Below are 27,066 nucleotides of genomic sequence, written 5' to 3' on the forward strand. Positions count from 1 at the left end.
GCAGCGCTTTATCGTATTCAGACCAAACTTGGTACCTGTCATCACAAGCAAGACCTGAGGCAACATGCAGCGTTTCGGCGCAGCGCCACCTAGTGGTGCAGAGATATGAAAAATGGCTATTTTTGCTTGTAACTTCTGATGGGTTTGGCCAAAAATCATAAATGTGGTCTCGCTGGATTCGGGGCATCATGCCGAGCCCATATCGGACATTTTAGCTGTCGGCCATTTTGAATTTTTTGCTAAAATGCTGTATTTTATGAACGCATAAGCATATCATTACGAAACTTGGTATGGGTCATCAGGACAAAGCCCTGAAGGAGCCTGAGAAGTTTCTGCACTGCGCCACCTTGTGCTCAAAAGTTATAACAAAATTTACAAAAATGCGAATAACTTCTGACTATATTTACTGATTGTAATGAAACTGGTCTCTGTAGATTCCTTGGGTGATGCTGAGAACATAGATATCAAATTTGCCACAGTCAGCTGAACTTCCTGTTCGCCATATTGTTTTTCTTTAAAAACCTACTTTTTCGAACTCCTCCTAGACCGTTGCTCCGATTTTCACCAAAATCGAACCGTATCATCTTCAGACCATGCAGACAAAAAGTTATGGATTTCAAGTCGATAAGTCAAACCGTTTTCGTATACCAGAGCAAACAATTTGAAACATGATGCAAAAATGACTCTTGAAGCTATATCTCTGCAGTGTTTTATCATATTCAGACCAAACTTGGTACGTTTCATCACAAGCATGACTTGAGGCATCATACATTGTTTCGGCACAGCACCACCTACTGGAGTGGAGATATGAAAAATGGCTATTTTTGCTTATAACTTTTGATAGGTTTGACCAAAATTCATAAATTTGGTATGGGTCATCAGGACAATGCCCTGAAGGAGCCTGAGAAGTTTCGGACCAGCACCACCCTGTGGTCAAAAGTTATAACAAAATTGACAAAAATGCTAATAACTTTTTTTTCTAATTGCTCACTGCTGCTGTTGGTCTGATGCTCCCAGCCATGTTGACTGGCTTCTTGTGCCGTTTTTGTGCTTGGCCCCGTAATTGCTGCTTGCAGCTATATTTATACCTATTTCAGTTAAAATATTACACAAGCTCATGCAATATGAATATTTTCAAGAAATAAAATATTTATTGATGGGTGTGGATGCGTAAAAAAACTGATGGGTCTGTATAATGTCTTACCTTGTTTTACTATATTTTATTTTTAAATTTAGTTATATTTACATATTTGTATATTAACAGTAGGCATAATTGGTCAGGGAATAAGACATTGTGTATGTGTATGCACCATGAGTCCAAGTCAATTTTCTCTTCATGGACAGTACATTGTATTTCAGTCATTCACCTGACACAAACATGTGTGCGTTTCAAATGCCATTTGCTCATGTACTAGTAATATACATCTTAGTAATATACATCTTAGAAATAATAGATTCAATTAACAACTTTAAAAGATCATTTTCAGCATTCTTCGGCTCTCTGCACTGGCGTCAAGTGTCTATACACACACTAGCTAGATCAGTAGTTCCAACATGGTGGCCATATGCAACTAGGCCATTATCTTGTGAGAAACTTTTTGACATATCTATAATCAAGTTGCTCTGACAAACTGTCTTTTCTCCTTATTTTATGTTTCCTTTTAAATTAAACAATTTTAGAAAAATGAACATGTAAAGGAGGTAAACCTGCAAAGAGGACAAACCATATAAAAGTCAGTATAACAATTAATAAACAGTGCTATTTTAAAGCAAACAAATGATAACAAAACAGCAAGCACTGCAACATTTTCGCTTATTTGTTTACAGAGGTGAATCCTAAAATGATAAAGTAGTGGAAAATCTGACTTCACAATTTTAAACCATAATGTAAAACTATTTCTTTTGTGTATCTCTTCCCATGATGGCATTTTTAGTGTTTCTCTCTGGATGTAGAAGGATGATGTAGCACTTTGGGGCAAATATGGATACCAGTAAACCAAAACTAGAAGCTAAAATGGCAAATATCTCCACAGCCACTGCATATTTCCCTGGAGAGCTCACATATGCTGGAACAAACGCAATCCACACAGCACAAAAGATCAACATACTAAAAGTGATGAACTTTGCTTCATTAAAATTATCTGGAAGATTTCTCGCCAGAAAAGCTAAAAGGAAGCTTACTGCTGCCAACAGTCCAATGTATCCCAGCAGCATAGAAAAACCAGCTACTGAGCCAATAGCACATTCATAAACCATTTTAGATCGGGTATACTGGTTGTTTTTATGGGGTGTTGGAGAGGCAGTTGATAGCCAGACTGCACATATGACAACCTGGAGGGCTGTTAGGACCAGAACTGTGCATCTTTGTTGAACTGCTCCAAACCATTTCATTGCTCCTTTGCCCTCAGGTCGAGATGACTTGAACACAGCTATTACCACCATAGTCTTGACCAGGATGCTGGAGATGCACAGGACAAAGCTTATGCCAAACACAGCATGTCTTAACTGACACGTCCACAGCTGCGGCTGGCCGATGAAAAGCAGTACACACAGGAAACACATTTTCAGTGACAATAGCAGCAGAAAGCTGAGCTCTGAATTATTGGCGCGTACTATAGGAGTGTTACGGTGATGAGCAAAGATGACCATCACAAGAGTGCAAATGCAGGTGCCAAGTAGGGAAGCAGTGGTCAGAGAGATGCCCAGAGGATCATCATAGGACAGAAACTCTACTGCTTTGGGGACACACTGTTCCTTATCTGGATTGGACCAGAACTCATCTGGACACACTGTGCACTCAATAGCATCTGTATATAAGAAAAATACTGAAGATTAAATTACTTTAAAATTATATTAAAATTTTGCCAAAAATAATCTGCTCACCTGTTGTATTGGAAATCTCTCCATCTCCGCAGGCCAGGCAGTCAAAACAGCAGATAGGAAGACCCTTCCTCCTGGCTTGCCTGGTGCCTGGGGGGGCAACTCTCACTGCACACAGACCTTGGGTGCTGAAAGCGATATCATGGTAGACATCAAGAGATATGCTATTTGGTATGTTTGTCATCTCTTTTAAATAATGAGCTTAGCCTTTCCATTTATTTATTCATTTGTTTTAGCATAGCTTTGACTAGTATTCAGACTACACTTTTGCTTTGCTTCAAAAAGGATGACATTAACATGTAATGCTTATTACTTTTTTGTCTCAAAGTTCCAGTATATTGCATCCTCATCAAGTGTGAGCACCATCTCTTTTGCCGCCCCTTTATTTACTACACCAACCGTGTAAGTCCTTATTGATCCATCAGAACTCGGCTGCCAATTTAGCACGTCATAGATAGGCAGAGCATCTCCATTCTTATCAAATGACACTTGATCCCCAAAGCCTGTGGTGAAGTTCACTTTCTGGAGGTAGTGAACCAGCTGTACAGTTTGTAGACAGAGCAAGTGTTTAATTAATATACAGCACTTATTTAGATTTTACATATGCCTGAAGAGAATCTGCACTATTCATGTGGTTCTTACCTGCCAGGGTTTCAGGTTGATTATGTCAGCACAACTGTTCCCACTAAATGGTCCTCTCCCCTCTTCACACTGCATCAGGTCATGAAGCCCATGTGCCAGGGCATAAACTGCCTTATAGACATTATAAGCTGCTCTCAACCCTGAAACATCAGTGTATGGTGTGTTTGTGGTGCTCAGATCCTCCTGTCCTGTACACACCTTTTTCACTTGCTCTCCATCTATCACACTTCCCTCATTTCCAAAACTACACCTGAACATGTTCTCCCAGAAAATCCTCACTATACTATTTCTTGGATCATTACCGGGGTGGAGACGTAGCAAAAAGTCATGAAGACCCTCAATCTCTCCACGTCTGATAGCAATGCCCAGTGTGCCCCCCAGGAAGGGCAGGAAACGTGAAGTGTGGTATACAGGTGAGGTGGACCAAGCTTCACTTGCAATCCACTGCCTGCCTGTCATGTTCTGCAACACAACTTCTTCCATCAATGGTATCAGAAAGGATGAAGTGGAAAAAACTACCACCACTGAAGCTGTAGAGGCCTGGATCACTCCCGTTATACGCTGAATGTCTCTGTGGTTGTTATCATGCGGAAGGATTTCAGAAAAAGCAACACAATGTCCAAACAGCTGCATTTCCTGCTGAAATAACTGAGCAGCATAGATGCCGTAATCATCATCACTGTAGACAAGACCAACCCAGGTCCATCCAAAATGCCTCAAGATCTGAACCATAGCCCGCACCTGGAAGGCATCACTGGGGATGGTTCTGAAGAAAGAGGGGTACTTTTTCCTGTCACTCAAGCAGGAGCAGGTGGCATAGTGACTAACCTAATTAAGAAAAATGGAAAGAGAAGAAGACATGAGACAGAAAAATGGCCAAAAAACAAAACAAAAAAAACAAACATATCTCAGTATTTTTAGGATGAATGGTCATATACGCTATAAATGTCCTAAAAATGTCCTACAAACAATGTTTATATTAAAGGTAATGAAAATATTCTGCAATATTATGTAGCAAAAAAAAAAAAAAAGGGGGGGGGGGATTGGGGTGTTAAAATGCTTTTTAAAGCAGACTTTAAATTCACTAAACTAAAAATTAAATTAAACAAAAGCAAAAGCGCTGACTAAATGTTAACGGGTAAGAGGAACACACATTCACTCATCTGAGATTAGGAGTTATATTAGCCTACATTTGATTACCCCATTACAAAAATGATAATAAAAGTCCACTTACTTGTAGGTTTAAAATTCTATATATGTCATATTTAATATTCAAAAACAAATATTTTAGCAAAATGTAGCAATATTTTTAGTCAGAATTATTGGCTCCTATTCTAATGGCCTCCATCTTATTGGCACTCATGCGTGTGGTGTCACTCGTTCACTGAAGTCTGTGAAATTTAGTGGAAACTCGAATGGCTCAACCACTTCTGACAGAAAAATTTACATATTTTCGTGACCTTATAACATTTCACTGAAGAAAACACCACATCTCAAACAGCACATGTGGCTATCTGTCAGAGCTTCTCATTAATACTCTCAATACTCATTAACTATATCTTGCCAGTTATTTTGAAGTCCGTAATATAAAACATGTCATGGTAATATTTGCATGACTTTCTAATAATTACAAATGGAAAGTATACTTGTGAAATGTAAGTTATGCACTGAGGAAAACAAAACATAAAAAGCATTAAATAGCACACGTAGGCTATCTGTCAGAGCGTCTAACAGGGCAAGTCACTTTAAACTATACACGTTAAATATCTTAATAGTTATTTTGAAGCCATTAACGTAAAGGATGTCTTAGTTAAGACAAATTGGATTACACACATCCCCACAGCAGCTCACTGTGTCCTCCACTATTTTTAAGATGCCCTCATAATAACAAACTATCGATAAACAGTTTTGCCACATCCCATATCATTTATAAAATATATATATATATCGATATATTGTACAAACTCGATATACCACCCAGCTCTATAGTACGATAAACATAATCATCAGTGCTTTTGTATTATTCTTTTTTTCTTTTTTATCCAGAATATTTTTCCAAAGTAGGTTCTGTAAAAAACAAATTTAGGACATATAGCTTAAAACACAACATGTAACCTAAAGGTGCAAAAATGTGCACATAGTATATTTTTACTTTTTTCATCCCATCTTACTATTGGTACTCGAAACAGCCCAAGAACATTGGAAATCGCAATTGAAGGAGTTGAACTTGGATCCCCTACAATCCCAATCACAGGAGGGGGGCCAGTGCAGTTTAGGCTGGAGAAGGACTCCTCTGTCCCACTAGCCAGGGATATGGCAGCCCGGAACGCCATTCCTAGTCTCACACAGTTGTCATAAAGATGATAACCAAGAGTTACATTAGGCAGCAGGGTTGGATTATCATTAATCTCATTCACTGCAAAAGCCATGGTCTGAGCCTGCTGGAAGATTTCCACATTAAATCTAAGAAGAAAAAAACAAGATAAATGATGATATGAAGGGATTTTAAAGAGATTAATTATTAAAATATTAATTAATGCAAGCATTAATGCATAGAACAAGAAAACAAAACATTTGAAATCAAGCATCACTCATGAAGCTCTCCTATTATGCATACTTGGTTAAATTTACAGTGGTTTCAATAGATTCTTTGCCAAGGCAGAATTACGGCTGTCAATACATCATGTGAGTAAGTTAGCCGAGATAAATTAGATTTTTAATATTTATTATTATTATTATTATTATTATTATTATATTTTATAGGTTTATAATCACTTTGGGCCCTAACTCACTTTTCACAGTATGGTGGTTCTGGCTTGGTTCTGAAGCTCAGCTCTGGGAACACTGTGAAAAAGTGAACATGAAACAGGCCTCCAAGTATAAAATCTCCATCCTGGTACATTCCATTTAATTTGAAGCGTCCCTGGAGCTGACAGGTACCTGATCTGAGGACTGAATCTGCAGATATACAGTTAAATGACAGGTATAGAGTAATATACAGAGTCATCCACATCTCTCCTTCTCTCTCTCTCTGACCCACTCACCCACTTTAAGTAACTAATTTATGATTAAGGTTGTATGGGGTGTTGCTTTAAAAGGGCAGGTAATGCCCTCAAAAAAAAAAAAAAGAAAAAAAAAAAGGATGTCACCCTGCCAACATAGACAACAGTCCTGATGGAATTAAAGTCAAGTCATCTTCATTCATATAGCATTTTTTTTTTTTTTACAATACAGATAGCTTCAAAGCAGCTTCATGGTGATAATAGGAAAATCAATTGACAGAGATTGTTTTGGATTTACAGCAGCACTAAGAAAAAAAATATATTGAGCTAAAGTTGGTTTTTGATTGAATCACTTCCGTTGTAAAAATTGTTAAATGACACCTTTTCTACTGAAAACCGAATACCATTAATGCATTCTTGCCGTTCATTTACATGTTTAGTCTATTAAGTTTGTGTGTGTATGTGTGCAGAAGCTTGGTCTTTTTTAAAAAGTGATTTTGCCAAATTACTTGTCTGGTCCGCATAAAACAGAAAAATTTGTTGTAATTAATTAATTAATCATACTTCCTGATTCTAGTAAGAACTCTAGCTGCTGCGTTTTGGACCAGCTGTAGCTTGTTTAACAGGCGAGCGGAACAACCCCCCCGTAGAGCGTTGCAGTAATCTAGCCTTGAGGTCATGAACACATGAACTAACTGTACTGCATTTGTCATTGAGAGCATATGTCGTAGTTTAGATATATTTTTAAGATGGAAGAATGCGGTTTTACAGATGCTAGAAACATGGCTTTCAAATGAAAGATTTCATAAAGAACATTTTTTTTTGCATGTGTTCGACTTGACTCTCACTGCATAAGAGACAAACATGTCCAATTGTCTTTCGAAAGTTTTATTTCTTCCAAGAAAGGTCAGACAGTCAACAGAAACACAAGTAGCTGCAGAGTGTAACACAAAGAACAAAAGCTTCCCCTCACCTTTATATTTCTAACCTCCAAGGCTGAAGCCTCTTTCCTTTTACCATATTAGGAACATATCTACCACTTCAGAGTTTTTCCACTTGTCACCCTAAGTAGGCATACTTAAGCACTTCTGAGAAAAACAAAATCATTTACCCATAAGCATATAAGTAAAATCATATGGGAATTATACAGAAACTCAAAATTTCCCCCAAACATGCACAGTTTATTGCTGTTCAGAGAGGTTCTCTAAAGGCTTTTTTTTAAAAATAATGAAGAGATAAATAATTGGCTTAATCAATTATATCTACTTATCCATGTTTTCTACTTGCAAGTTTCTTTTCTCAGAATGTCCTCTAGATGTCAGTCATGCATTTCACTTTTGCTGTGTAATAATAATAATAATAATAATAATAAAAATAAATAAATAAATAAATAAAAAATACTGTGTTTGTACTGTTTAGGATTTTGTTGCAGGGTGGGGTTAGGATTGGGCAATCAGGTAGCAGGAGTCAAAATTCGGCACAACACCAGAAATGCACCTCTTGAGGCTGTATCCTAATCATAAACAATTGATTAGGATATATAGCAACATTGGTGCATGTTGATCCAGAGTTTGCATCATCTGAAGTCCTCACAGGTGTTGAGGCATCTGAAGTCTTCATAAGAGACTGGATAAAAAACTGGAGCTGATGTACTCTCTCGTTAACTCGGGATGGGTATCCCTAGATAAAACAGAAAAGAAAATGGAAAACAAATAGCGTAGCTGCTGTTCATCACATTAACCAAAGATAATCATGTGCATTTGATCTGATATAACTGGAGTACAAGGTTATGAAATGCATTATGTGAATGCTTGGCAAAACAGATGTGTCTCTAATCTAGATTTAAACTGGGTGAGTTTGAGCCTCGAACATTATCAGGAAGGCTATTCCAGAGTTTAGGAGCCAAATGTGAAAATGCTTTCCCTCCTTTAGTGGACTTAGATATCGTAGGTACAACCAGAAACCCAGACTGTTGTAATCCTAAAGAGCATGATGGATTGATGAATTGAATTTTGATGTAGATTAGTTGAGCACTGTGACATGAAAAACCTTAAAAACACATTTAAAAATAGCAGACGCCAAAGAGCAAAAAAAAAAGGACACAAACCAATTTAGCATTAACTTCAAGGAGACATAAGCCCTATTCGGAAGGGACTAGATTTCTAAATAACGTTTGAGTTACAATTCTTATAATTTGACATCTGTTATTTCATGTACCGTTTCGGACCGGACTACATCTCCGTGTTTATCACAGAGATGGGAGTGTGTGTGTTCTAGATGTGGGCATTACAGAAGCTTATGTACTGTATTTACATGCATCATTTATGATGTATATATATCCATTATTTATAGATATCATTTTAATTTATTATTAAAACCCTATTTAAGTAAACTTTACGAGTTGTACAAGTGGCTGTTTATAATAAATATGTGCGCAGTGAAATCTAGTTTCTTACTTTTTCTTATTTGACTCTGAAATTAAAAATTGGCCACCATAACAATTTCTGCGATTTGGCTCTATTTGTTAGTTTTAACATTATTCTTTTGTCGAATACTATCCATATTGAAATGAAATGAAAGTATACGGAAGATTGGTGCACATATGGTAGCTCATGTAATGTAGGTCAAAAAGCTCATGAGGTGAAGCGTTAGTATAATAGAATATTTGCAATCAGAGACATTCGCATTCGAATGGGATTAGATTTTTTCAGAGGACCGGTGAGTTTTCTGAAAAACACTAGGTAATTTGCTCTGGAATTTTTACAGAGGTTGTGTGAGAAAATCACAGACATAGCAGATTAGGACAGGATTAAAATCTCAAAGTACGTCTGTGAAACGCAAATTTCTCTAACGACCCCCTGTAAAACTAGTCCCGGTCGAATAGGGCTATAGATTTAATTTGAGCTGCTTACCACATGTTGAGCAGCAAGCTCATTGGCTGCAGATGCAACAGACCAATCAGCTTGTTCCATGCAGTAAACTGTGTTTACTAGCTAGCAGATTGCATTAAGGATTTTCTGTATTGCAATAGAGATAATTGAAATGGAGCTGTAGTGCAAGTTCTGCCGGGAAGACTCAAATGTTACGTCACTTATTAGTTCAGATCTAACCAATCACTATCTAACACTTGGAGTATAAAAGATTGGTACTTACACTTGTCTGAGTTCGCAGATGCTGACGCAAACGTTCAGTTACTAGCACTCAGTTGCAAACCAAATAATGTCTCTTAACAGACAAACCATGTGCGACTATTCAGATTCCAATTAAGAATTTGTCCCACCATCTCCTCATCCTCTGCGTCGTAGTACGCGCATTCAGTGCTGCGACTCCTCATGGGCTCAGTGGTCTTCGGATAAAATAATCAACACTCTCGAGGCTGTAGGTATACCTGTCAGCCAAGGATTATCCAGAGAAGATCTGCTACCCTGGGTAGTCCACCTCTTACGGCTGACACCGCTGCATCAACTTCACTGCCGTCAGGCCAGACCAAACAAGCCGGCAAGAAGAGGTCCGCCAAGTCGTCTTCTCTACATCCAGCCAAAAGATTCTCGCAGTCTGCATGGATATCATCTCCTCCGACTGTCTCCGAACCTGTGGATATTAATTCTCAGCTCATCCAGGTTGTTCAAAGCCTTTCAGACACTGTCAAAGGCTTAGAATCGAAGGTGTCAAAATTAGAAAATTCCTTTGCAAATTCTAACCTTTCAGCTAATCCTCTTACGACCTCTCTAGCAATTCCAACGAATTTTCCTCCTCCTGCTGGATCAAGCTTTTCATCGTGTCTGCTTTTGACTTCTTCTGCACTGCCAGCTTCTCATCTTACAATCCAGATGCCATTCCAAGATGTTTCTGCCCTGCCTGTTATGGCAAACTTCAGTCTCTCCACTGCTGTACCAGCTCAAGAGTGTGTTCTCCTCATTCTAATCATACCGCAAGCGTTAACGAACTTATCCCCTTAGCTCCTTTTTCTCTGCATTATGCTTCAGTTGATAACGCTATCCAGTTAATTAAGTTAGCTGGCCAAGGCGCTTCGTTAGCTAAAGCTGACATTATCAATGCTTTCAAGACCATGCCTATTCACCCCTCCGACTGGCCATTATTTGGCGTTAGATGGGAATCAATATTTTACTTCGCAGTGAGGCTCACTTTCGGGTGTAGAAGTAGTCCCCATATTTTTAATTCCCTTTCAGAAGCCCTGTGTTGGATCCTGCTAAACGCCTGTAAGCTTCCATTCATTTTACATTTGCTTGATGACTTTTTGCTGATCGATTTTCCTTCTTCCCAAACTTCAATTCTCGACACACTTAAACAGGTTTTTAGTGACGTCGACGTTCCCCTTTTGGAAGAGAAAACCCTGGGCCCCTCTACTTAACTAGAATTTCTAGGCATCTTACTCGATATTGTCAACATGCAAGCCTCTCTTCCAAATGAGAAGCTTTTTATGAATCAGGACGTTTCTGGAATCTTTTTCTTCGTTACGATCTGTATCTAAGCACGATATGCTTTCTCTGCTCGGTCACCTAAATTTCGCGATGAGTATTATTCCTCAAGGCAGGTCATTTATTTCTCGCCTGTTAACTCTTGCTCACTCCATGCCAAATTTAAGCGACCCGATTCGGGTAGACGAAGGGTGTTTGTCTGATCTCAGATTTTGGTCTCGCTTAGTAAATAATTGGAACGGTATTTCCTTTTTCTATAATGATGTTCCCGAATCGTCGGAAGAATTGCAATTGTTCACTGACGCTGCCCCTTCTATTGGCTTTGGGGGGTACTTTCAAGGGCAATGGTTTGCTGAGAAATGGCCAAACACATTTCCCAAGCCTGAATCAGGTTCTGTCTCTTCCGTTCTTCATGAAATCTATCCTTTAGCGGTAGCTAGTGTACTCTGGGGCTCAGAGTGGTCACGCAAACGTATTATGATGTTTTGTGATAACGAAGCCACGGTAGCTATTATCAACAAAGGTAGATCTTCTAGTCTGACAATCATGCCATTTCTGAGACATTTAATTTGGCAATCCGTCGTTCATAATTTCATAATTATGGCCGCGCACGTTCCTGGTCACTATAATAGCATAGCTGACTCACTTACTCATTTTCGTTTTCAGGCTTTCAGATGGCTCTGCCCTTCAGCCAATCAGGATCCAACACCCTGCCCCCCGCTAGCAAGGATAATATTAAACTAGACCAATTGCTCAAATCGGCTAGTCACTATATCTCAAAAGGCGTGGCTCCCTCCACACTTAAGGCTTATACTTCAGCATGGTCTTCATTTTTAATGTTTTGCTTTTCTGGTGTCACTCTAACTTTTTCTAAACTTAATAACAGCTTTTGTCCTTTCAACTCAGTGAACTCTTTGTCCTGGCGGTCACATCTCATCACAATTTTGGGGATTGGCTACGCCCCGCCTTCAGCTTCAGGCAGGAAACGCAAAGGCTGCAACCCTCAGGACATGAGCTACAGATGGGGCCTACGCCAAAGAACATTTAACTTTATATTCTGTTTGCTGTTCGATAATAAATATCAGTGTTTCATTATCTTGCCTCCCGAGTCTTTCTGGTAGAAATGGAGCTCTAGCGCAAGTTCTGCCAGGAAGACTCAAATGTTACGTCACTTATTAGTTCAGATCTAACCAATCATTCTCTAACACTTGGAGTATAAAATATTGGTACTTACACTTGTCTGAGTTTGTAGATACTGACGCAAACTTTCACCTCCATCCTCCCCACCACCACCAGGATGGTCCCTGTCCATACTCCCCGGGGGTCGGCTACGCCCCTGCTTTCAGCTTCAGGCAGGAAACACAAAGGCTGCAACCATCAGGACATGAGCTACGGACGGGGCCTACGCCAAAGAACATTTAACTTTATATTCTGCTTGCTGTTCGATAATAAATATCAGTGTTTCGTTATCTTGCCTCCCGAGTCTTTCTGGTAGAAGTGAAGTGACTTATAGCCAAGTATGGTGTCCCATACTCGGAATCTGTGCCTTGCAATTCACCCTTCCAAGTGCACACACACAGCAGTGAGTATTGAACACACACACTATGAACTCACACCCAGGGGTGCGTTTCCCAAAGCGAACTATGGTCGCAACTTCCAGCATTACCAATAGATTTCAATGTGACTTACGACCATAGTTGGCTAATGATGCTTTTGGGAAACACACCCCAGAGCAGTGAAGTGAACAGCAAATTTGTGTTAGCAAATTTGATTTGCTAAAGGGTCATTGGCAGGTGTCTTTAACAGCTAGAGTACAAGAGATCTCTGCATTTGTTACTCCGCCAGGCCTATTTTCCTATAAGGTTATGAGTTTTGGCCTGAGGAACATCCCAACTATGTTTCAACAATTAATGAATAGAGTTATTGCAGGTTTGGAAGGTTGTGCAGTTTACTTAGACAATGTAGTCATCTATAATGACACTTGGTCAGAACATCTAAGTTGGATTAGAGCTTTGTTTGATCGTTTTGCTGTGGCTAACTTTATTGTTCATTTAAGCAAATGTGAATTTGTTAAGGCCACTGTCTCCTATCTTTGGAAAGTTGTAGATCAGGTTCATGTACATCCTGTTTGAGCTAAAGTGACCGCAATTGATCAGTTTCCTACCCCTACCACTAAGAAATATTTAATGAGGTTTCTTAGGATGGTTGGCTTTCAAAGGGGGTTCTGTCAGAATTTTTCTACTGTGGCAGCTCCTCTTGCCAACCTCCTTCGAGATATAATCAAATTTGAGTGGACCTCTGTGTGTCAGAGAGAGTTTGAGGATGTTAAATCTCCCCTCACTGTGTCTCCAGTTTTAGTTGCACCAAGACTGGATAAACCTTTTAAATTACAGGTTGACTCAAGTAATGTGGGAGCTGGAGCTGTTCTATTGCAGATCCAGAAGATGATGTAGACTGTGGTGGAGTATTTCTCTAGAAAGTTTAAATCTTTTCAACTTAAATATTTGGTTATTAGAAAGAAGCCCTAGCTCTAATTTGGGCACTGAAACATTTTGAGGTTTATGTGGGTTCAGGTGGAGGACCATTGGTGGTTTATACAGATCACAACCCTCTAACATTTCTTCATCCTTTGCAGAACCCAAGCTAGCAATTAGTTTGAAGATACACCATCAACATTTAGATGGTGCTGCTTGGACATCCTCAGTGATGAACCCAGGCTCATATAGTGTTTTGGGTTCTAATCATCAGACACCCTCAAGCAACCCAACTGTGGGGTGATCAGTCCCCGGTTTGTGTCCAAGCAGCGTGCTACACCACAGATCTACCCTTTTAATTCATAGCCACTGCAAGGCCTTTTCAGCAGCTTCAGTGATGTTCCTGGTGGCTTTTCTCAGATGCAAACCTCTCATCCCAAGGAGCCTGAGTGCCCGGTGAAGCGACTGCCCTGGAAATCCCCTGCATCCCACCTCAATAGGTTCACAGCAGGCCCTCCACCCAATTCCTCTGCTAGCTTGCACCAGCTCAAGGTACTTATCCCTCTTCTGCTCATGGGCCTCCTCTATCCTTTCCTCCCAGGAACTGACAACTCCAGCAGCACCACTTGCTTTGAGGCAGAGGATGTTAAGACCAAGTCAGGCCTGATTGACGTACTTGCTTGTGCTCTGCCTGAGGTGTCTCTCTGCCGTGATGAAGGCTATGTTTTATAACTTGCAGAGTGCTGGTGTTTACTCTTCTGGATTCCTGTGCTGGTGGTGTCAGCTACTGCCTTCAGCACCTGGTCATGGCGTCACCTGTACCTCCCCTCTCCCAGGGCCTTAGGGCAGCAGCTCAAAATATGCTCCAAGAAATCTCTCATGAGATGGTGTACCTTCCTACAAGGATATCATCTTAATATAAGACATATTAAGGATACAGACAACATGATTGCGGATGCTCTATCATGAGTATAATGCATTATACTGCAATGTTGTGTTTTCTCTTTTCCTCTTCTGGTTTTCTCTCTCCATCTTACCTCTTCTCCTAGGCATATGGGGGGAGGAGATGAAGGAAGATGCTGTGACATAATTGTTATTTGGGAGTTTATGTAGTAGAGATTTGTGTATATAGTAATTATTATTTTTAATTTTTTTAGGTGTACATCCCAGTTTAGTTAGTGTTTTTTTTTTTTTTTTTTTTTGAGGTTTTTTTTTGTTTTGGGCGGTAATCCTGAGTGCACTGTATAAAAAAAAAATATGGAAAAAAAGTAGTTTTCTGTTATTTTAGGTATATCATTAATGACAAATTACAGTAATTCTCATTTTCTATATGGGAAAATTACTGTATTTTTAATAGTATTTTTTCTGTCTTTTAAAATTACATACAAATGCATGTAAAATTACATGAATAATCATAATCTGTAATTAAACATGCAGCTCATTATATTAAAGGGTGATATCCATACTAACAATTTAACGTTCTTCTTTGTAATTTTAAAGTGAAACCGTATTGGTTTTATATTTAGCTTTATTTTTACATTCAAACTCTGTAATTCTGGATACAAATATAGCAAACAAAGTATCAAACAATGCATAGTCTGTTTTTAAAGTGTACAAAGTTGCTCTCCAGGTTGAAACTTTCAGGCCTTTGCTCATATACCAGTTGATCCAAATTTCTTTATAAATGAAATTGTGAATAGAGACGAGAAAAGCACATATTCTTTACAAGCTTAAACTCCCCAAAAAACACCCATCAACTTTTACAAACACACTCTTGGTGTCATGCTAGTCGTGTATAAATACACCCACTAAACATTAGACGTCGGATAGACGTGCAGATCATGTCTATATTAGGTCCGTCGGTCCATGACCATTTCTGAACATCTATTCAACATCCAAATAGTGGACCTAGTAGACCTCAGTCCAACCCTGACCCAACTTGGACGTCATCTTGACGTTCAACATTTGACCTTGAACTGGGTAATTTTTTTGGACGTCTATAACAGGTGCAGGAAATTTCCATGATTAATATGTAATATTTGTTTTATAGGGCCTATCAGAAAATTTTGACTAAACTGCTCGATTCATATGGATTAGTTTTACGATCTCTTTATGAACTTTTTAAGCATCAAAGTTTTGATTGTGTAGCTGTCTAAGGAGGGACAGAAATATCTGAATTTTATCAAAAAGGTCTTTATTTGTGTTCTGAAGATGAAAGAAGGTCTTACGGGTTTGGAACGACATGAGGGTGAGTAATTTTCTATCCCTTTTAAAGCATAGAACACCCAAAATGAAAACTCCCTCTTCATTTTCTCACCCTCATGTCTGATCAAACTTGTATGACTTACTTTCTTCTGTGAAACAAAATATTTTGAAGAATGTTGGTAACCAAACAACATTGGACCAAATTTTATGGACAAACATCACCAAGACATCTCTTAAAATATCTTCTTTTGTATTCCACAGAAGAAAGTCACTTACAGGTTGGAAAAGAGTAAATGATGACAGAATTTTCATCCTATAATTATGATATCTTGAGTAATCTAATGATCTCATCAAGTATATTTGTATGACATTTCACCCACTTGTGATAGAAAAACAGTGTAAACAGCTGCAATTTGTCACAGTTCCCTTGTCTCCCAGACTCCATTACCCATAATCCTCTTGTCTCCACACCTGCACTCACTTCCCTCGTCATCTCCCCATCATCACGGATCACCTGCACCTGGACTTCCTCATCAGCACTGCCTTTATAATGGACTCACTCCCTGTCTGTTCTCTGTTGTGTTTATGTGTGTTACGTTGTTCTATATTCCAGTATTACTATTAAAGCCTCTTGTTTGTGGATCTCCGTATTCACCTCATCTCTCCAGCACACGCACCCGTAACAGAAGAACGGACCATTACAACAACTAGAGTTCCACAAGCTATGGATTTGTTTCTGATCTCTGAGGCTCTTGCTCCTCCCGTGCCTCCCACTCCAATGTCGGCGGCGGATCATCTTATAGGACTCTTTCAGGTTGGACGTTCGCTGGAGAGGTATGTGGAGGAGTTTGTTGAGTTGGCTTTTCTGACGAATTGGTCAGACGCTCGTTTAAATGCCCTGTTTCTGGGTGGACTGGACGAAAGCACTATCCGGTTTGAAGAACCTGACGATTATGTTTCCTTAATCGATACTATTAATTTAATTTGGTATTTAAATGGCTCCAAATTCGTTGTCGAAGAGGTTACGGATTTTAAGTGCTCATCTCGTCCAGTCCCCCCAGAAACACGGGCGGCCTGGCCAGTTCGTCAGTCTCCATCTTCCTCCACATGCCCCTCCAGTGAACCGTTCCCTTGTGTCCTGCTGGACCCACAAACCTCCACTGAGCCCAGAGGGCAAAAGAAGAGGAGGAAGAGGAAGAAGTGCAAGCTCTCTCCAGTCTCCGAGCCCGATTCTCCAGTGCCAGTGGGGATTTTAATTGTGTATGAGGGGATGGATTGGACCCCTCTTCAAGCCGCCGAGCCCTCTGCCGAGCAAGCATCTCCAGCCTCCGCCGAGCAAGCATCTCCTGCCCTCGCTGAGCCCGATCCTGCCGCCACCGAGCCTGCTCCGTGCCTCTCCGAGCCTGCTCCAGTAGCCCACGAGCCCACTCCTTGCCACAGGCCAGTCAAGCCTTCCCTAAACCTCCCGAAGTATTTTTTTTTTGGGGGGGATACATGTGGGCGCCACACATGTGGGTGGGGCTCAAGATCCGCCATGGCCTTCCAAGGCCCCTGACCCTCCATGGCTGCCCACGGCCCATGACCCTCCATGGCCATCCAAGACTCCTGACCCACCATGGCCGCCCTCGGCCTCTGATCCGCCATGGCCGCCCTCGGCCTCTGATCCGCCATGGCCGCCCTCGGCCTCTGATCCGCCATGGCCGCCCTCGGCCTCTGATCCGCCATGGCCGCCCTCGGCCTCTGATCCGCCATGGCCGCCCTCGGCCTCTGATCCGCCATGGCCGCCTTCGGCTCCTGACCCGACATGGCCACCTTTGGCCCCTGACCCGCCATGGTCGTCCATGACCTCCGATCCACCCTGGAGACCTCAGTATCCGTCTGCTCCTCTCCCTGCACCTGCATGAGGTCTCCGTATTCGCCTCATCTCTTCAGCACACGCACCCGTAACCCAATTAATGAAAATATTAGTTGGTTTGTTTTATTTTGGTGTAGTAATTGGCATTTTTCTGGGTACAAAAATTGTTACAACTGTGTTTACCTTCCTATGATAGATCTGGAAAAATATGTCCATTGTTATGAATCCTCATATTCCTTATAACTACAATCTCAAAGCTGAGAATATAGCCAGCATGTCTTAATGTCAAATGTTGTTTAAAAGAAAGATACAAAAATGAAATCCTCCCTTTTAAGGACTTTTCAGTGAATCAATGTCTTTCTTTCTTTAAGGATCCAGCTGATTACTGGAGATTTGGAGGAGGATTGCTCTTTATGTGTCTGTCCACTTCTGGGGTATGTTCTTCGTACCTCGCTTAATACATCTGAGATGATTTGCAGAGGTGTAAAAAGTACTCAAAAATGTTACTCAAGTGAAAGTACAAGTACTGAGTGAAAATTTTACTCAAAAGTAAAAGTATCTGTCCAGAATCATACTCGAGTAAAAGTAAAAAAGTACTACATTAAAATTGTACTTGAGTATTAAAAAAGTAAAAGTAACAGCAAGAATGAAAACTAGAGATTCTTGTTTAAGCTTTTAATCTCTAAAAACATGAAGTGAATGAACCACATACAAAGTTTTATCCTCCTTTAGAACTGTTTGTGTTTAATTGTATTTAATTATCAAACTATAAGACTAATGCCAGTATGCAACATGCTACTCAAAGTTGCAAAACCTCAGATTTAACTCAAGCAGAAGCTGATTTTCAAAATTGTGAGTGTCAGGCCTAGCTCTTTTGGGGCTAAAAATCAATCCTGCAGTGCCTGAAACACTGGTGTCTGAAACACTGGTGTCTGAAACACAGGCCAGATATCCATCCAACTCTTTGCTGGCTTCATGTGTTGTCTGTTTCAAAGAAGTGAAAAAAATCTTCATCAGATGAACTGTTGGCCATGGGTGCTCTTGATTCTGTGGCTGATTTTTGACTTCCTCCATTTTCTTCCACTGACTGTTATACAGTGGGTACGTAAAGTATTCAGACCCCCTTAAATTTTTCACTCTTTGTTATATTGCAGCCATTTGCTAAAATCATTTAAGTTCATTTTTTTCCTCATTAATGTACACACAGCAACCCATATTGACAGAAAAACACAGAATTGTTGACATTTTTGCAGATTTATTAAAAAAGAAAAACTGAAATATCACATGGTCCTAAGTATCCAGACCCTTTGCTCAGTATTTAGTAGAAGCACCCTTTTGATCTAATACAGCCATGAGTCATTTTGGGAAAGATGCAACAAGTTTTTCACACCTGGATTTGGGGATCCTCTGCCATTCCTTCTTGCAGATCCTCTCCAGTTCTGTCAGGTTGGATGGTAAACGTTGGTGGGCAGCCATTTTTAGGTCTCTCCAGAGATGCTCAATTGGGTTTAAGTCAGGGCTCTGGCTGGGCCATTCAAGAACAGTCACAGAGTTGTTGTGAAGCCACTCCTTCATTATTTTAGCTGTGTGCTTAGGGTCATTGTCTTGTTGGAAGGTAAACCTTCGGCCCAGTCTGAGGTCCTGAGCACTCTGGAGAAGGTTTTCATCCAGGATATCTGGATGTTCTGGTCATCCCAAACATCTTCTATTTAAGGATTATGGAGGCCGCTGTGCTCTTAGGAACCTTAAGTGCAGCAGAAATTTTTTTGCAACCTTGGCCAGATCTGTGCCTTGCCACAATTCTGTCTCTGAGCTCTTCAGGCAGTTCCTTTGACCTCATGATTCTCATTTGCTCTGACATGCACTGTGAGCTGTAAGGTCTTATATAGACAGGTGTGTGGCTTTCCTAATCAAGTCCAATCAGTATAATCAAACACAGCTGGACTCAAATGAAGGTGTAGAACCATCTCAAGGATGATCAGAAGAAATGGACAGCACCTGAGTTAAATATATGAGTGTCACAGCAAAGGGTCTGAATACTTAGGACCATGTGATATTTCAGTTTTTCTTTTTTAATAAATCTGCAAAAATGTCAACAATTCTGTGTTTTTCTGTCAATATGGGGTGCTGTGTGTACATTAATGAGGAAAAAAATGAACTTAAATGATTTTAGCAAATGGCTGCAATATAACAAAGAGTGAAACATTTAAGGGGGTCTGAATACTTTCCGTACCCACTGTAATTTCCAGGTCAACAAAGAGCTTAGAACCCAAGAGGCGACACTGATACTTTTTAGGCAACAGTCACTAGATGGCGCTCCGGTAGCACGGCCACCATTATGGGGTGAAAATACTAACTGGACCATTGAATCCTTCACATCTTATGCACCCCAAATCGGTGAATTTCACTGCCAAATCAGAAGCGCAATAGAACAGTTTTTTTAACCCTTTGAGCGGTACGGTCCCACATATGGGATTTTTATTTCTGTGCCCCTGGGCGTACGGTCCCACATATGGGATTTCGAACGTTCAGCGACGTCACATAACTGCCAGGTTCAAACTGTGTTTTCGCGCTCTGGCTGCGAGAAGGACGCGCGCAGCTCTTGTCATATATCACAACTATGCAGTGTTTTCAGCCACATAACATTTCTTTTAAGGTTTCAATACGCATAAGCACTATTAAAACAATATATTTAGAGTTTATAAAAGACACACTGATGTCAGACATAAGTGGAAGGAGCAATAACAATCCATTCAAATACAATTTGCCGACATTTATTCATATCAGACACACATAAGTAACTACAAAGTTTACTCTATTATTCTTCCAGTTCACCAGCCACTTACTTGCATATATTTCGGGAGAAACTGATGAATTCACCTGCTGTAAATCCGACTGACAGGACTCTGTGAACTGCAGCGCAAACTAAGATGGCGGCGCCCATCTCGCGTTATAGATCAAGATAAAGATCATTTATAAAGGTTTTTAAACGACAAAATGCACTCACTCACACATATTTGAGGATCGGAATATCAGATAGTTGATAACATGGTAAGCAAGTTTGTGAATATTTTAAATAAACAAGGAAAAACAAAATAATAGCGATCCATCTGTCATACAGTGTTATTGTGGCTGCGTTCAGTGCTCGTGACACGCATGACGCGTCACTATGGAAACATTAAAGGCAAACGTTCTAAAATAACGGTCGCCTTAAAAAAACTCACTCTGGGGTGACAGTTAGAATATTTTAAACTCACGCTCGAAAGGGTTAAATTAAGTCACCAGTAAATTGTATGGCTCCTACAGTAAATGTTGTATTGTCTTATATACGTTTTATTTTACCAGTTGTGGAATCCAACCATTCATCCATCTGAGGTAACGTAGTTAGCCTACTTTATTGAGCATTTTCATTTTATGAAACTTTACACATTTATTAATAGTAAATTAATAATTAATTAATTTAAGATCATCATGTTTGCAGTGAACAATATATTTCAGACCTAGTGGAGTAATAATAATAATAATATCTAGATCTGAACTGAAATAAGCTATATTGTACGTTTTAATGGATCACGCTACAAACATAATGATCTTATGATCTGCTGTGTCCATTATCGCATAATTCCCACTTTTGGACACTTTTGCTTCAATGGACATTAGACAACACTGCAAAATCAAGCTGTTATATTCATATATTTATTGTCCAACATTCCCAATTTTTCTGATGCATGTCATAATTTCAATTTCATATGTCGGTATTAATTCAGTGTTTATAAGTCTAATACTAATACTGTTACGTACAGAGACACGGAGACAGAGGTAAAAGCAAACCAGGTGAGTTTTATTTCACAATAAGCTGAGCACTGGGTGATAGCAAGCAGATAAGTGGTACTTGAGAGATGGATGGAATGTAATACTGTCCTTTTTAAACTTGTAGATGCTGGAGAAGAGTTGCACTGGAGGGAGACGGCGGAGACACTCACACACACAGGCAGGTAGGCACACGAGGAGAACAGGAGACGAAGGAGATGAAGGAGATCGCTGGAGCAGGTAAGTATGTCGTTGGGAGTCCTTGAGGTAAGCATACAAGTGCTGTAGTGCAAACGAGACCGGACAGTGAGTGTGTGTGAGTGTGGTGGCTTTATAGTGGTGGTGATGATGGTGCTGATGATCTTCAGGTGGCGGTGATTAGTATGCTGGTGATTGAGTGCGTGGGTAAGGAAGTGAGGTGGAACCTGACGTGTCTGTGACAGTACCCCCCCTCCCACGGCCCGCTCCTGAGGGCCGCGGACCCCGACGTCGTGGTGGTCTTCCTCTGGGGCATGGAGCAGGTCTGTCTGGGTGGTTGGTGTGGAAGGTCTGTAACAGAATAGGATCAAGGATATCATTCTTGGGGACCCATGAGCGTTCCTCGGGGCCATAGCCTTCCCAGTCGACGAGATACTCGAGTCGACCACCACGGCGCCAGCAGTCCAGGATCTCTCGAACCACGTAAGCTGTGCCGTCCTCCAGGATGAGTGGAAGGGGGGGCTCGGCGGCTGTCACGTCAGGTTCTGTGGAGGGAACAACAGAAGGGTGGTGAGGTTTCAGCAGTGATACATGAAATGTGGGGTGAATCCTACTGTACTGTGGAGGGAGTTGGAGTCGGTAGGTGACGGGGTTGATCTGCCGAAGGATGGTGAACGGGCCAATGAAGCGGGGACTCAGCTTCTTGCAGGGCAGACGCATCCTGATGTCCCTGGTGGACAGCCAGACCTTCTGCCCCGGTTGGTATACTGGAGCGTCGGAGCGCCGAAGGTCGGCTGCCATCTTGCGTCTGCGCAGGGCTCTCTGCAGTTGGTGGTGAGCTGAGTCCCAAACCCTCTCGCTCTCCCGGAACCAGTAGTCGACTGCAGGGACGTTGGAGGGTTCCCCATCCCAGGGGAACAGTGGGGGTTGGTAGCCGAGTACGCACTGGAAGGGTGTTAGTTCAGTTGTGGCTTGGCGGAGGGAGTTCTGTGCGTACTCGGCCCAACCCAGGTACTGGTTCCAGGAGTTCTGGTGGCCGTGACAGAAGGTACGCAGGAAGCGGCCTATCTCCTGAATCTTCCGTTCCGTCTGCCCGTTCGACTGAGGGTGGTACCCAGATGACAGGCTGACGGTCACACCCAGGAGGGAGAAGAAGGCTTTCCAAACGTGAGAGACGAATTGGGGTCCTCTGTCGGAGACTATGTCTTCAGGAATTCCATAATAGCGAAACACATGGTTAAACATCAACTCAGCAGTGGCCATGGCGGTAGGTAGACCTTCCAGGGGTATCAGACGGCAGGACTTTGAGAAGCGGTCTACTACCACCAGGATGCATGTGTGACCGTCAGACTCAGGGAGGTCAGTGACGAAGTCCACTCCCAGGTGTGACCAGGGTCTCTCAGGAACGGGCAGAGGAAGAAGCTTGCCGGTGGGAAGATGGCGTGGGCTCTTTGAGATGGCGCACTCCCTGCAGCCCTGCACGTACCTCCTGACATCGTTGGCCATGTTGGGCCACCAGAAGCGTTGTTTGAGCAACGAGAGGGTCTCATTGGCCCCCGGGTGGCCAGTGCCAAGTGAAGAGTGGGTATTGTGCAGGAGTGGAGTGCGACGTGCCCGTGTGACGTATTGCAAGCCTTGGGGGCAACCCGGCGGAGTGCGTGTGGAGGCATTGGAGGAGGGCATGGTTTCCTCGGACCACTGGATCGGGTTTACGAAGATGGACTCCGGTAGAATTGTTTCAGGAACTTCAGGCTTTTCTTCAGGGGAGTAGAGACGAGACAAGGCGTCAGCTTTGGTATTCTTAGAACCAGGGCGATAAGAGATTGAGAAGTTGAACCTTGAGAAGAACATGGCCCAGCGAGCTTGACGAGGGTTGAGCCTTTTGGCAGCTTTCAGATATTCTAGGTTCTTATGATCCGTGAGAACTTGAAAGGGATGAGTAGCCCCCTCCAACCAATGCCTCCACTCCTCAAGGGCAAGTTTGACGGCCAGGAGTTCGCGGTCACCGATGTCATAGTTGACCTCCGCCGGGTTGAGCTTGCGGGAGAAGAAGGCGCATGGATGGAGTCTACTTGGTGTCCCCTGCTGCTGTGAAAGAACCGCTCCCACTCCGGTGGTGGAGGTGTCCACTTCCACGACGAATGGGAGATCTGGGTTAGGGTGGACGAGGAGGGGAGCGGTTGTGAAGGCTCTTTTAAGGGTCTCGAAGGCGTTGGTGGCTTGTTGGGACCAGGACAGAGACTTGGGCTGATGACGGAGTAGGTTGGTGAGTGGACTGACGATGGTACTGTAGTTCTTGATAAATCGGCGGTAGAAGTTGGAGAAACCTAGGAAGCGTTGGAGTTCTTTGATTGTTGATGGAATGGGCCAGGACTGGATAGCGGAGACCTTCCCCTCGTCCATCCGGATGCCACTGTGATCAATTATATACCCCAGGAAATGGACAGAGGGCTGGTGGAAGGAGCATTTTTCCGCTTTAAGGAAGAGATGGAATTGCCGTAAGCGTTGGAGGACCTCTGCAACGTGGTGGCGATGTTCGGCCAAGCTCCGGGAGTAGATGAGGATGTCATCAATATATACCAGTACGAACTTGTGGAGAAACTCCCGGAGCACCTCGTGTATGAAGTCCTGGAATACGGAGGGGGCGTTGACCAGGCCATACGGCATGACGAGATACTCGTAGTGTCCGGTGGGCGTGACAAAGGCGGTCTTCCACTCGTCCCCCTCACGTATCCGGATGAGGTTGTACGCGCTGCGGAGGTCCAACTTAGTGAACACAGTGGCACCGCGGAGATGTTCCAGGGCCGCTGGGACGAGGGGAAGTGGGTAGCGGAACTTGATGGTGATCTTGTTGAGGGCACGGTAATCAATGCAGGGCCTCAAGCCTCCGTCCTTCTTAGCCACAAAAAGAAGCTTGAAGCAGCAGGGGAAGTAGACGGGCGGATGTAACCTTGTTCGAGTGCCTCCTTGATGTATTCCTCCATGGCCTTCTCCTCCGGTAGTGATAGGGGGTAGATGCGTCCCCTGGGCACTGGCTCACCCGGTAGCAGATCGATGGCACAGTCCCATGGCCGGTGTGGAGGAAGCTTGGAGGCGCGTTGCGGGCAGAAGACGTCACTGAAGGGGGCGTAGTCTGGGGGAACATCCACAGAGCGCTTCTCTACAGGGCTTTCGATGGACGTGGCATTGATGGCGAGAGACTTGGAGCGTGGAGATTTCGGAACGGGAAGCGTTGGGAAACAGTCTGGGAAGCAGTGGTCGCCCCACTTCAGGACTTCGCCCGTGCGCCAAGAGATGGTGGGGTTGTGTTGTTCCAGCCACGGGCGCCCTAGAACCACGTCAGCGGTGGATTCCTCCAGAACCAGCAGATGTATTTTCTCCGTATGCAGGATGCCGACACAGAGTTGAAGAGGTCCCACACAATGACGGATGTTCTTACGGCTCAGGGGTTTGCCCGTGATGGAGTGGATTTGATAGCTAGTCGGAGACGGGGAGATCTTGAGCTTGAGTTGACGACAGAGGGTTCCTGAGATGAAATTTCCTGCTGACCCTGAGTCGAGGAGCGCCACCACTGGAATAGAGGCATTTGCAGCAGTAAGAATTACAATAGTAGTGAGTGGTTTCATTTTCTGAATGGAGGGGAAAATTGCACTCACCACGGGCCGAGGAGGACGAGTTGGGCATGTGGAGATTACATGCCCCGGAGATCCACAGTATAAACACAGGTTTAGGGTCAGCCTTCTTTGTCTTTCATTCGGTGTGAGACGTGAATGATCTATTTGCATGGGTTCGGTGGCTGGTTCTGGAGGGCTGACGGGCTCGGACCGACGGAGGAGGTTGGTGGTGGATGACTGGCCCTGGTGCTCTAAGAGACACGACTGCATACGAGAACCCACGCGGATGGCGAGTTGGATGAAGCGTTCTAGTCCCATCGAGTCCTCGTATGCAGCGAGATGCAGCCGCACGTTGGGTTCCAACCCCTGACGGAAAGTAGTGATGAGGGCTTGTTCATTCCATCCGCTGGTGGCCGCTAGCGTTCGAAACTGCAAGGCATATTCGTTAACAGATAGATTTCTTTGCTTCAGATTATAGAGTTTCTCACCAGTCGAAGAGTCCGCCAGAGGTTTCCCGAAGACCTCACGGAAGTGAGAGACGAACGCCGTGTAAGACTTGACAACAGGGCCCTTCTGTGTCCACAGGGAGTCTGCCCATTGCAGGGCCTTACCTTGCAGTTGCGAAATGATAAATGCTATTTTAGCTGTGTCGGTAGTGTAGAGGTGCGGCTGCATCTCCAGGACCAGTTCGCATTGGAGAAGGAATCCGCTGCATTCCTCCGCCGATCCACTGTAGGGCGCCGGTTTGGCCATGAGACTGGCGGTGAATGCTGGGGAAGAAGCGGTGATGGTGGGTGCGGAAGCAGCCGCGTTGACGGATGACGGTGATGATGGCTGTGGTGTGAGTGCTCGGCGCAGCGCGTCCACGAGCTCTTGAAATGGATCGTTGGTGCTCATGCTGTGAAGTTGTTGTGGTCCGGTCTTCTGTTACGTACAGAGACACGGAGACAGAGGTAAAAGCAAACCAGGTGAGTTTTATTTCACAATAAGCTGAGCACTGGGTGATAGCAAGCAGATAAGTGGTACTTGAGAGATGGATGGAATGTAATACTGTCCTTTTTAAACTTGTAGATGCTGGAGAAGAGTTGCACTGGAGGGAGACGGCGGAGACACTCACACACACAGGCAGGTAGGCACACGAGGAGAACAGGAGACGAAGGAGATGAAGGAGATCGCTGGAGCAGGTAAGTATGTCGTTGGGAGTCCTTGAGGTAAGCATACAAGTGCTGTAGTGCAAACGAGACCGGACAGTGAGTGTGTGTGAGTGTGGTGGCTTTATAGTGGTGGTGATGATGGTGCTGATGATCTTCAGGTGGCGGTGATTAGTATGCTGGTGATTGAGTGCGTGGGTAAGGAAGTGAGGTGGAACCTGACGTGTCTGTGACAAATACTAGATCTTTTAAAGAGTTTTAACCCAAACTGACTGAGAGCAAAAAGTTTTTGTGAAAAAGTATTTTTTTTTTTTTTTTAACAAAGCAGCTGATATTGCCATAGAAACTAGTGGACTGCCAAGTCGCCTTCACCCCAAAATGGCGGAAATACAAGGCCGCTGCTGGCGCAGGTGTTGCAATGGAACATTCTGTTGAGTGTTGCTTCTTGTTAGTGTATATTCTTTGAGGTCAAGGTGCTGTGCATTGTGGTAATTGATGCAACATGACGTCACTTCCAAAGGACCAATGAACATGTCTGACCAATTTCATGGAATGTGAAAATGAATCTCATTGAATAAATAACCATTAAATTAAACTGGTCATCAGCGCAATTCAATTGGTTTGGTAATAGCAAAAGAAAATAGAATGAAGTGATCTCCAAAAAATAAGTACTTTTTGACTGTAAATAAAATTGTAAGGAGTAAAAAGTACTCTTTTTTCTCAAAAAATGTAATCAAGTAAAAGTATTGATTTTTAAATGTACTCAAGTAAAGTAAAATCCCCAAAAATAATACTT

At 42.6% G+C, this 27,066-nt stretch overlaps 1 pseudogene; it reads right to left on the reverse strand.

Moving 5' to 3' along the window:
• Positions 1-1,163: 1,163 nt before the first annotated feature.
• Positions 1,164-7,009, reverse strand: LOC125254024 (annotated as a pseudogene).
• Between the last annotated feature and the right edge of the window lie 20,057 nt (positions 7,010-27,066).

Source organism: Megalobrama amblycephala, linkage group LG19, assembly GCF_018812025.1.
Source record: "Megalobrama amblycephala isolate DHTTF-2021 linkage group LG19, ASM1881202v1, whole genome shotgun sequence".
NCBI lineage: Eukaryota > Metazoa > Chordata > Actinopteri > Cypriniformes > Xenocyprididae > Megalobrama > Megalobrama amblycephala.